The sequence below is a fragment of the Hemiscyllium ocellatum genome, chromosome 16 (assembly GCF_020745735.1).
Source record: "Hemiscyllium ocellatum isolate sHemOce1 chromosome 16, sHemOce1.pat.X.cur, whole genome shotgun sequence".
Taxonomy (NCBI): domain Eukaryota; kingdom Metazoa; phylum Chordata; class Chondrichthyes; order Orectolobiformes; family Hemiscylliidae; genus Hemiscyllium; species Hemiscyllium ocellatum.
Window position 1 is genome coordinate 42,678,527 of NC_083416.1, and position 12,687 is coordinate 42,691,213.

The window sequence follows — 12,687 nt, forward strand, 5'->3', positions numbered from 1 at the left end:
TGTGATATTGTTTTCAGATGTTCCTTTCCAGACAAAACCCTAACAAATTCCATGTGTTTCCCTAGTAATTTTCGGCATTCTGTTCAAAGGTTTCCTGCTTTATTATAATAGTAACACTTTGGTCTTCAATTTTCACCCCCTACCCTCAGCATCTTCATTTCTGACCTGCAGACTGCGTTCCCAGCTCTCCTTTCTTTATCCTGACTACTTGTCTTCCTTTCACTCTCCCATACTCTATTCTATTCAAGTTTAGAGGGATGATGGAAAAAAGGTTCAGTTTTATGAATCAGCTCATTATTATAAGCCATAACTGCAACCCTTTAGTCTCCAACTTATTGTAAAAGGCACTGAGTTTCCAAATTCTTCTAAACGATGATCCCTTGGAGAACATCTAATTGGTTTAACTTCTAATACTGGTAGTTACTTGTCAAAAGTATTTTGCTTAACTGTTTCAGATTCAAGGCAAATTTATCTAGGCTTTATTCCTGAAATTTGAACACTTCTGCCCATATACTTCCAAATGGGAAGTAACTCAAATGCACCCAGCATTTTTCTTTCCCTAGAAACCTTCTCCAACAGTGGAAAATACCCATCAGCTTGCCAATTTCCTGTTCCTTGGATGCTGCCTAACCTGCTGTGCTTTAACCAGCAACACATTTTCAGCTCTGATCTCCAGCATCTGCAGACCTCACTTTTTATTCCAAATAAGCAATGTCCAGTTTTCATTGGCCAATTCATTTGTGTCATATTTGTCATTGACATAGAGTGCTGCTTTAACCTCAAACTTTGGTAAGGCTTGTACAAACTTAAAACATCACCTGACTGAACTTCAGGTTATGACGAGGATTCTCTCCATCAGAGTCTGCATCAGTATCTTCGATTAAACTGCAGCATTTTAAGCCTCCATTCTTCTTCCCTGCCTTTCTCTTCTTTGTCTTTGTGATTCTAATTACAGTTTTCTCAATTCCATCTCCCTTTCCTATAGTTCCTTTACCTCATGTTGCTTTAACTGTGACTAAATGTGAATGGATTCTTATGTTTCTCTACCAGGTCTCGCTTGTATTTCTATTAAACTGAAATATTTTGCTAGTTCTTCAATTAACTCTGCCTTCTTAGTTTTGGCAGGCAATTCCACTCCTAATTTACCTGCAAATTCAAATAACCTGGCTTCAGTGCTCTCTTTTACTTTCATCAGTTAGCTCCTCCACTTGCAGAAAAGCTTTAGCAGCTTCTAATGTCATCTTATTTCTGTATATACAAGACAAATTGTTTATTCTTTTAACTTTCTCTCTTAGCCTAGCTCCACAACCAATGTTCTGTTGTCTTTGTTTCAAAATCCCATAAGTGCCCCCAAACTTTATCATGACTCTGAGCTACTGCATTGGAAATCAAGCCCACTTGTAAAATTTGTGTCTCGTCTTTTGTTGTTTTGTCTCTGCATGTGCAAGGCAAATTCTTAACTAGGATAGAATTTAAGTTATATAGCGTAATTTCTTTGTACTTAATAGTTCATTGTATCTGCAGTCATCACAAATGTGAAAAGATTGAATTATCCAAAGTCACCAATTTACCTACTGAATAAAATAAAACATTTTTCAAGTTTCTGTACATCCCAATAAAACAGCTATTTATTGAAAGCAGATTGTTTTTAACTAATAACTATAAACTTAAATTCTGTCCTAGTTAAGAAATTCCCTTGCACGGGCAGAGACAAAAAAAACAAAATGCAAGACACGAATATTACAAGTGGAGAAGGAACAAACAAAAAGTGAAGCACTGTTTTCGCAGCAGTTCTAGATCGTAGGTGTCGACAGGATGTTTTCTTTCAATACCCTTCTGATTCCTTTCAACTCTTTGAAGAGGACATGACGTTGTGTACACACTGATTCTCAACCTCATTCAACGATCGTGGTTTCAGCCTTTCAATGTCCCTGCAGATAGTTTTTTTACACACCCCATTTTCCTTTGAAGAAAGGGATTTTCAGAGGCTGCTTGTAATGTTCTTTATCTCTCAGCTCAATGAACAGAGAGAGAGATATTTTCTCCTTTCCAGGCTGCATGTTTCTGCCGTATAGTCCAAACATCGAGCTGTAGTCACTTTTCCAGGAACCAATCAAAAAGTTGTTACCATGCTGAGTACTCCTGATATACACAACTGGTCCTCTGAACAACAATCAAACGTCTGCCGCTGAGCAAAAAAAAATGATACCCTGGACACATAACTACAGAGTAGAGGCGTCTAGCATATTTCCTTCCGGTTTGACTAAGGCAACATTGTAGATCTACACACAATGATTTCCGTTTTAAAAAACATCAGCAACATTCTCTTCTAGTTTCTTGATATAATAATAATTTCCAATTTTTAAGTCTACACTTCAAAAGAATAAAATTTGCCCTCACAATAGTCATATTCATGAAATTGGGCATGGGAAGTCAATCTTATCAAACTCATATATTTCATCTTCCTTTAAAAATGTGGTAAAAAAAAGTCAAGATTTTTGCGATAAAAGAGGAAACGAGTTTTATGTTTGAAATAACATATTTACAGTAGAGCAGATATTTTCATACAACATATTAGTAATGCAATAAATTAGAACTTACATATTTTGCAAATAACTAAATTTGCATGATAGTGTACTTTTTCTAAATAATCTCCCCCGATATACATTGACGTACTTACTTCAATTCCATTTTTTAATCCATCTTCAAAGTATTCAACAACTGAAACATTTAAACCAGTAATGATTAACAAATTCAACCAAGTGGTATCCTATAATGCTGTGTTCCAAGTTAGTACCAAGAGAATTTTGCATCTGTTCATTGTGCTAATTATTCCTGGAAAGTATACAAACAAAAAAAAATGAAATCAACAGAAGTAGACAAACTATTCTCCTTGAAATTGGAGAGTTTGTTCCATTTTACTCTGTACCGTAAATCTCAAGATATATTAATGAAACTATCGATTAAAATTTAATGAGCTTAATTTCAAAGGTAGAGAAAATAAAATATGTTAATATAGGAATAGAAATAGAAATTTCAAATCTTATATTAACAACATGTTGATTCATGGATATGGGGCATCACTGGACAGGCTATAAATTAATGAGCATCTTGAATTACACTTGATAAGGTGGTTGTGAGTTTCCTGCTTGAACCACAGCATTTGGAATAGTACAGATAGATCCACAGTGCTATTGGAGAGGGAGTTCCAGGACTTTGACTCAGTGACAGCAAATGCACTTCAATATATTTCCAGGTCAGAATGTTATGTAATTATGATGGGGAATTTGGGGGTGCCAATGTTCCCATGTCTCTGTTGCCCTTTTCTTTCTTGGCAGTGGAGGTTGCAAGTTTGGGAGATGCTGTAAAGGAAGGTTTAGAGAGTTGCTGCAATGTATAGGTAGAGGGTGTACACTAATATGCGAACTATATGCTGGTGGGGGAGGCATTAAATATTTAAGGTGGTAGATGATTTAAATTAAATGGGCTGCTTCCTCTTAAAGCTCCTTGGGTGGTTGTTGAAATTGTACAAATCCAAGTAAATAGAGAATATATCATAAAACTCCTGGCTTGTGTTTGTAAGGTACTAGACAGACTTGGAGTTGGGAAGTGAGCCACTCACTGCCGAAGACTGAGTCTCTGACTTGGAATTTAACCAGAGCATTTATGTGACTGGTGAGGCTTCTGTCAATAATAATTCTCAGAAAGTTGATGTTAGAGATTTTCATGTTGGCAATGCTTCTGAATGTCAAAGAGAGATTGCTAACCTCTTTTTCTTGGAGATAGTACTTGTATGTAATGTGTGGTGTGAATTTTGTTTGCCTCAAAACAGCTCAAGATTCAAGATGTAAAGAAAACCTAAAACTTATAACAACAGAGCACTATTGTGATTAGAATAGAAAAGGTCTGATTATGAATGCTGAATATATTAAAAAAAAACAGGAAACAGTCTACCATTAAAATCCAAATTCCAAATCTTGGATAAAGTTACTTAGGGAGAGTAGAATCAGGCTTGAGCACTGACAAAAACAAAGAACCACAGATACTGGAAATTTGAAATAAAAACAAAAAGTGCAAGAGAAAGTCAGCAGGTCTGGTAGCATCTGAAGAGAGAAAGCAGAGTCCATGTCTCATGTCCTGTGACTCTTGCTGAGTTTCTACACCATTTTCTGTTTTCATTCAGGCATTGACAAAACTGTTGCCCAGATATGGAGACAGTTTTGGAAGGCTGTTTCATGGATAGTATTGACAAAGGAACTGCAAAGATATTTCTCTGGAATGAAGATCCAGGAGGTGCTCAGGATTCCATACAGGATAATGTTTAAGGTAACTAAGATCTAGAAGTAGTTGAGAAATTGAATTGGGCTCTCAAGAATGAAATCCCTGCTAGGAAATAGACTGCAGCTGAAGAGTCAGTAGAACCAGGATAATCATCTATGGTATCTTTTATGGAGGCGTGGTTGGAGGGCTGGGTCCATAATAGTTCCCCTCCTCAAGCTCAAACCTACTACAACAGAAGTCACATGACCATGGCAAGGCACATTACAAAACCATCATCTCCCACACCATACAGAACCTCATCACCTCAGGAGATCTCCCATCCACAGCTTCCAACGTCATAGTCCAGGAACCCCGCACTGCCCGGTTCTACCTCCTTCCCAAGATCCACAAGCCTGACCACCCTGGCCGACCCATTGTCTCAGCATGCTCCTGCCCCACTGAACTCATTTCTACCTACCTTGACACTGTCCTATCACCCCTAGTCCAGGAACTCCCCACATACGTTCGAGACACCATCCACGCCCTCCACCTCCTCCAAGACTTCCGTTTCCCTGGCCCCCAACGCCTCATCTTCACCATGGATATCCAATCCCTCTACACCTCCATCCGCCATGACCAGGGCCTCCATGCCCTCCATTTTTTCCTCTCCTGACATCCTCAACTATACCCTTCCACCGACACTCTCATTCGTTTGGCCGAACTGGTCCTCACCCTTAACAATTTCTCCTTTAAATCCTCCCAGTTCCTCCAGACCAAAGGGGTAGCCATAGGCACACGTATGGGCCCCAGCTATGCCTGTCTCTTTGTTGGCTATGTAGAACAGTCGATCTTCCGTAATTACACCGGCACCACTCCCCACCTTTTCCTCTGCTACATTGATGACTGCATTGGCGCCACCTCGTGCTCCCGCGAGGAGGTTGAGCAATTCATCAACTTCACCAACACATTCCACCCTGACCTTAAATTTACCTGGACCATCTCTGACACCTCCCTCCCCTTCCTGGGGCTCTCCATCTCCATTAATGACAACTGACTTGACACTGACATTTTTTACAAACCCACCAACTCCCACAGCTACCTGGATTACACCTCCTCCCACCTTACCTCTTGCAAAAATGCCATCCCGCATTCCCAATTCCTCCACCTCTGCCGTATCTGCTCCCAGGAGGACTAGTTCCACCACAGAACACACCAGATGGCTTCCTTCTTTAGAGACCGCAATTTCTCTTCCCACGTGATTAAAGATGCCCTCCAACACATCTCGTCCACATCCCGTACCTCCGCCCTCAGACTCCACCCCTCCAACCATAACAAGGACAGAACGCCCCTGGTGCTCACCTTCCACCCTACCAACCTTCGCATAAACCAAACCATCCGCCGACATTTCCGCCACCTCCACCACCAGGGATATATTTCCCTCCCCACCCCTTTCTGCCTTCTGCGAAGACCGTTCCCTCTGTGACTACCTGGTCAGGTCTACGCCTCTCCTACAACCCACCTTCCTGGCATCACATCTTGGCACCTTCCCCTTCTACCGCAGGAATTGCGAAACCTGCACCCACACCTCCTCCCTCACCTCCATCCAAGGCCCTAAAGGAGCCTTCCACATCCATCAAAGTTTTACCTGCACACCCACCAATATCATTTATTGTATCCATTGCTCCCGATGCGGTCTCCTCTACATTGGGGAGACTGGACGCCTCCTAACAGAGCGCTTTAGGGAACATCTCCGGGACACCCGCACCAATCAACCACACCATCCTGTGGCCCAACATTTCAACTCTCCCTCCTTCTCTGTCGAGGACATTGAGGTCCTGGGGCTCCGTCACCACTGCTCCCTCACCACCAGATGCCTGGAGGAAGAACGCCTCATCTTCCGCCTCGGAACCCTTCAACCCTAGGGCATCAATGTGGACTTCAACAGTTTCCTCATTTCCCCTTCCCCCACCTCACCCAAGTTCCAAACTTCCAACTCAGCACTCTCCCCATGACTTGTCCTACCTGCCTATCTTCTTTTCCACCTATCCACTCTACCCTCCTCCCTGACCTATCACCTTCATCCCTTCCCCCACTCACCTATTGTACTCTATGCTACTTTCTCCCCACCCCCATCCTCCTCTAGCTTATCTCTCCACCCTTCAGGCTCTCTGCCTTTATTCCTGTTGAAGGGCTTTTGCCCGAAATGTCAATTTTACTGCTCCTCGGATGCTGTCTGAACTACTGTGCTCTTCCAGCAGCACTAATCCAGAATCTGGTTTCCAGCATCTGCAGTCATTGTTTTTACCTACATTACGAGTATGGCTACTAATCAGTTTCTTAAAAAAAAGCATGCACTATCCTTTGCAATTACAAATTGCTCAATCTTTATTTAAAGAAAATCATCACTCATGAACAAAATTGTTTTTCCCCAGTCACACCCCCATTAATTTCTGCACACTCATTGCAGACTTAATCCTTAAAGTGTTCAGGACTTTTAAGGATAGGCATGGGTGTCATCAATTACTCCATGGATTCTTATTCCCACAGTGAGTGTTGCTACAATCATAGCTGTTGTTGCTAATCCATTAATTTTATTGGAGAAAGTGGAACCTCTGGGATTGATAATCATTCTGTACTCTGTGCAGTTAATGGCATCACATATTCCACATCAGCTGCCTGCAGCAAAGGGGCAGCGTCTTCACTGTTAGGTATATGTCTGCTGTTGTGACTATATAGCTGGTCATTCATGTTCACCATGGATGATTGAAATTGATCCAGGAGGAGTTGGCACTTCCCTTGCATCTCCTTTATCTTTTCCTCTACGTTGGACTTGAGGACAGCTAGAAAGCTCATTGGCATATACAGAATTGATCTTATACTCACATCTACTCTGCGATTATTTTCACGAGAAAGACATCCAAAACTTATAAAATTATTGTAGTAATTTTTGAAGATCTTTCTAGATACGTTGATGACCCGCTGCCCTGCAAAAACACTGCAACTTTATTCTGGTATATGTAAATTTACTGGTCCAAGTTTTAGATTTGTTTCAGCTGAGATGAGCAGATTTGCTTAATGTCTGCTATTTAAAACTATAGATCTTCCTACTGAATTAGGCTCTCAGCTTCATTTGTCTTTTTGTGTTGAGTATTGTTACATCATCCAGCCTCAAGTTTACCTTCATTGGTGTAATTTCTCAGTCACCATCTTGAGCCACACCATACAGATCTGTCAGGATAAAAATATTGCATGAAGCAGTGCTATCTAACTGACACTACACTCACACCCCCAGCCGGCCCAATCACTTGATACTCTAGTTTTGCGTCAACTCCAATGTTACAAATCAAACTAGGAGCCATAATTGTGCCAAATTCTTGTAGGTTACTCTTCATAGGTTTGCTTTTCTACTTTGGAGTGAAACACTTCGGTGTGAAGTGATACAACTTGTTATAGCTGAAGCACTGGTTTCCCCATGATGGATATGCTTCCTTTTCTGTGGTTTCCTTTACAATATTTACATTTCCTATGCCAGCCTTGACCTTTCTGCAAATATTTCTTAGAAACATAGAAAATACTTCATGATACATGTATACTGTTCATAAGTAACGATAGTATAATGTTCAAAATGGATCTTCAAAGCCTTCAATATTTCACCAGTTTGACTTCTCTGCTTCTCAGGTCAAGGGTGTGATACGGAGTGTTGCATTTTATCCCTAGCACTGGTAACAGAGTTGCACTCTTACATATTCAGGTTTTCTGCTTAACTCTGTGGCTATTTCATAAGTTTGTTCATTGAGATTGGTTTAAAAAAAAACACTCCAGTTTTGTCTCTTATCACCACAGGAACAGGAACTAGAAAATTCAAAGCCGTCTTGACTCACATGAGTTACAGATGGCAGTTCTAATTAATTGTTACAGTTTCTTACAGTACCTTGCTCTCCTCCAGCTATCAAAATCCTCACAATTTCAGATGCTCACTTCTAACAGTGTTCCATGTGCAGACTTTAATAATTTCTCTTCCTAAACTGAAAGCAATTATGAGAGAGTTCACATGACAAGTCACGGTGCACTTCTACAAACAGATTGTAAGCTAGACAAGGTAAACTTGAAATTTAATCAACTGATGAGTAGATTTTTCAATATCTTTTGTAATTTTTTAATGTCATCCAACAATGAAATGCAGCTGTTCCAAACAGTGGTCTGATGCAAGGATGCTGTAGGTGGGCAGTCATTGGTTAGTCACCCAGATAAACTAGTCATTAATTTACAGCTAGAGCTAACTGTTGGAGCCAAATGAACTAACAGTGAAAGAAGAAAGCTTATCATGACTATGAATATCAGAAAGTAGTCTGCATCCAATTAAATTTAGATTATTTACAGTGTGGAAACAGGCCCTTCGGCCCAACAAGTCCACACCGAGCCACCAAAGTGCAACCCACCCAGACCCATTCCACTACGGGCAATTTACCTAACCTGCACATTTTTGGATTGTGGGAGGAAACCGGAGCACCCTGAGAATGTGCAAACTCCACACAGAGAGTCACCTGAGGCGGGAATTGAACCTGGGTCTCTGGCGCTGTGAGGCAGCAGTGCTTACCACTGTGCCACCGTGCCACCCAATGAAGAGCAGTCAATTTTGTAATGTGAGAAATATGGCACCTAATTTGCATGAACTCTCAGAAATGTGTTAAGCACCAGGGTTTTGTGATGTTCGAGATAACAAAGTATCTGTGGTGCAGTTAATTAAAATCATTTTCAACTCTGTACTGTACTTGCAATGATAAAAAAGGAAAATGAGCAACTTTCACAATCACCAGGCATTGCAAATGCTTTGCAGCCAATTACATTGAAGTGTAGTCATTTTTATGGAAGTGACCATATAATTTCTTTTGTGATGTTGATTTGAGAGATAAATCCTGGCCAGGTCACTAGAGATAACTTCCCTGCCATCCTTTGGGATAGTGCCATGGTTTTATTTACATCCATCTGAGAGAACAACAGGGCTTTGGTTTAGACTTTTCATCCAAAAGACAGTTGAGTCGAATAGCACAGCAATTCCTCAGTCCTGCACTTAAATATCAGGATTGAAATTGTGTTCAAGTCCTGTAATTAAAAAATCTGAAAAGTAAGATTTTTGACCCTGGAAGATCTTGAAATAGTTGGTTGTGTTTTATTAATATCAGAGACATGGTGGACTGCACTCAGGAAATGAAAGTTTAGAAATTGATTATAATTAAGGTGCCACATTATTATCAAAGTGTGGTGTCATTTTCACACAATAGCTGTGACAATAAACTCCAGTGATGAGACACAGGCATGAGGTAATATGTAACACAATCACAAAACGGCAGAAGCAGAATTAATTTACCAGCTGATAAGTACCAGCTTGCACAAGGGATTTGCACATCTAGCAAGGATACCAGCCTGACCCATGCACAAGGAGTTTTCCTGTTGACAGGAAAACAGCAGTGGAGGGCACCTCTGGATCTAATCCTGGTAGCCATGATGGACAAGGTGGACAATTTTAAAAATCACACAATAGCCCAGCAGGTTTATTTAGAAGTACTAGCTTTCAGAGAGCTGCTCCGTCATCAGGTAACTAGTGGGGCAGGTTCATAAAACATAGAATTTATAGGAAAAGATCACAGCGCATGCAATTAAAATGATATATTGAACAAACTTAGATTGTTGGGGTAAAAAATGAGGTCTGCAGATGCTGGAGATCACAGTTGAACATGTGTTGCTGGCTAAAGCACAGCAGGTCAGGCAGCATCCAAGGAATAGGAAATTCGACGTTTCGGGCATAAGCCCTTCATCAGGAATGAGGAGAGGGTGCCAGGCAGGCTAAGATAAAAGGTAGGGAGGAGGGACTTGGGGGAGGGGCGATGGAGATGTGATAGGTGGAAGGAGGTCAAGGTGAGGGTGATAGGCCGGAGTGGGGTGGGGGCGGAGAGGTCAGGAAGAAGATTGCAGGTTAGGAGGGCGGTGCTGAGTTGAGGGAACCGACTGAGACAAGGTGGGGGGAGGGGAAATGAGGAAACTGGAGAAATCTGAGTTCATCCCTTGTGGTTGGAGGGTTCCCAGGCGGAAGATGAGGCGCTCTTCCTCCAACCGTCGTGTTGTTATGTTTTGCCGGTGGAGGAGTCCAAGGACCTGCATGTCCTCGGTGGAGTGGGAGGGAGAGTTAAAGTTTTGAGCCACGGGGTGGTTGGGTTGGTTGGTCCGGGCGTCCCTGAGGTGTTCTCTGAAGCGTTCCGCAATAGGCGGCCCGTCTCCCCAATGTAGAGGAGGCCACATCGGGTGCAGCGGATGCAATAGATGATGTGTGTGGAGGTACAGGTGAACTTGTAGCGGATATGGAAGGATCCCTTGGGGCCTTGGAGGGAAGTGAGAGAGGAGGTGTGGGCGCAAGTTTTACATTTCCTGCGGTTGCAGGGGAAGGTGCCGGGAGTGGAGGTTGGGTTGGTGGGGGGGTGTGGACCTGACGAGGGAGTCACGAAGGGAGTGGTCTTTGTGGAACGCTGATAGGGGAGGGGAGGGAAATATATCCCTGGTGGTCACGAAGGGAGTGGTCTTTGTGGAACGCTGATGGGGAGGGGAGGGAAATATATCCCTGGTGGTCACGAAGGGAGTCAAACGTGATCGACGATGCCCTCCACCGCATCTCCTCCACTTCCCGCTCCTCTGCCCTTGAGCCCCGCTCCTCCAACCGCCACCAAGACAGAACCCCACTGGTTCTCACCTTCCACCCCACCAACCTCCGTATACAACGTATCATCCGCCGTCATTTCTGCCACCTCCAAACGGACCCCACCACCAGGGATATATTTCGCTCCCCTCCCCTATCAGCATTCCGCAAAGACCACTCCCTTCGTGACTCCCTCGTCAGGTCCACACCCCCCACCAACCCAACCTCCACTCCCGGCACCTTCCCCTGCAACCGCAGGAAATGTAAAACTTGCGCCCACACCTCCTCTCTCACTTCCCTCCAAGGCCCCAAGGGATCCTTCCATATCCGCCACAAGTTCACCTGTACCTCCACACACATCATCTATTGCATCCGCTGCACCCGATGTGGCCTCCTCTACATTGGGGAGACGGGCCGCCTATTGCGGAACGCTTCAGAGAACACCTCAGGGACGCCCGGACCAACCAACCCAACCACCCCGTGGCTCAAAACTTTAACTCTCCCTCCCACTCCACCGAGGACATGCAGGTCCTTGGACTCCTCCACCGGCAAAACATAACAACACGACGGTTGGAGGAAGAGCGCCTCATCTTCCGCCTGGGAACCCTCCAACCACAAGGGATGAACTCAGATTTCTCCAGTTTCCTCATTTCCCCTCCCCCCACCTTGTCTCAGTCGGTTCCCTCAACTCAGCACCGCCCTCCTAACCTGCAATCTTCTTCCTGACCTCTCCGCCCCCACCCCACTCCGGCCTATCACCCTCACCTTGACCTTCTTCCACCTATCACATCTCCATCGCCCCTCCCCCAAGTCCCTCCTCCCTACCTTTTATCTTAGCCTGCCTGGCACCCTCTCCTCATTCCTGATGAAGGGCTTATGCCCGAAACGTCGAATTTCCTATTCCTTGGAAGCTGCCTGACCTGCTGTGCTTTAACCAGCAACACATGTTCAAACTTAGATTGTTGTTAAGTATTTCAATATATCGTTTTAATTGCATGACTCTGTGATCTTTTGCTATAGATTCAATGTTAGGATCCTGCCCCACTAGTTACCTGATGAAGGAGCAGCGCTCTGAAAGCTAGTGCTTCCAAATAAACCTGTTGGACTACAACCTGGTGTGTGATTTTTAACATTAATCCTGATGTCAGCATTAGACTTCAGGATCCATGCCCCTTAACACAAACAGGCACATTTTGTTGCAGAAAGAGGAGGCCAATCCACCCATTGGGTCTGAGTCAGACACTTCCAATTCTCACAAAACAAAACAAAGCAGTGCTTTAGAATCCAACGATCAAAAAAAGAAACTAAAGTGTAGCGGGGTGAGAAATGTACAACTCATTCCCTGACCACTGGGGAAGTGAACCGATTAGACTGGAAACTTGGTGATGGGGTGGGGGTGTAGAGAGGGTGGGGGGGTCAGAGTGGGTGGGGGTCAGAGAGGGAGGGAGACAGAGTGGGCATGGGTCAGAGAGGGAGGGGGTCAGAGTGGGTGGGGACAGAGTGGGTGGGGATTGAATGGGAGGGTCAGAGTGGGTGGGGACAGAGAGGGAGGGTGTCAGAGTGGGTGGGGATTGAGTGGGAGGGTCAGAGTGGGTGGGGACAGAGAGGGAGGGGGACAGAGAGGGAGGGTCAGAGTGGGTGGGGACAGAAAGGGAGGGGGACAGAGAGGGAGGGGGACAAAGTGGGTAGGGATTGAGTGGGAGGGTCAGAGTGTGTGGGGACAGAGAGGGAGGGTGTCA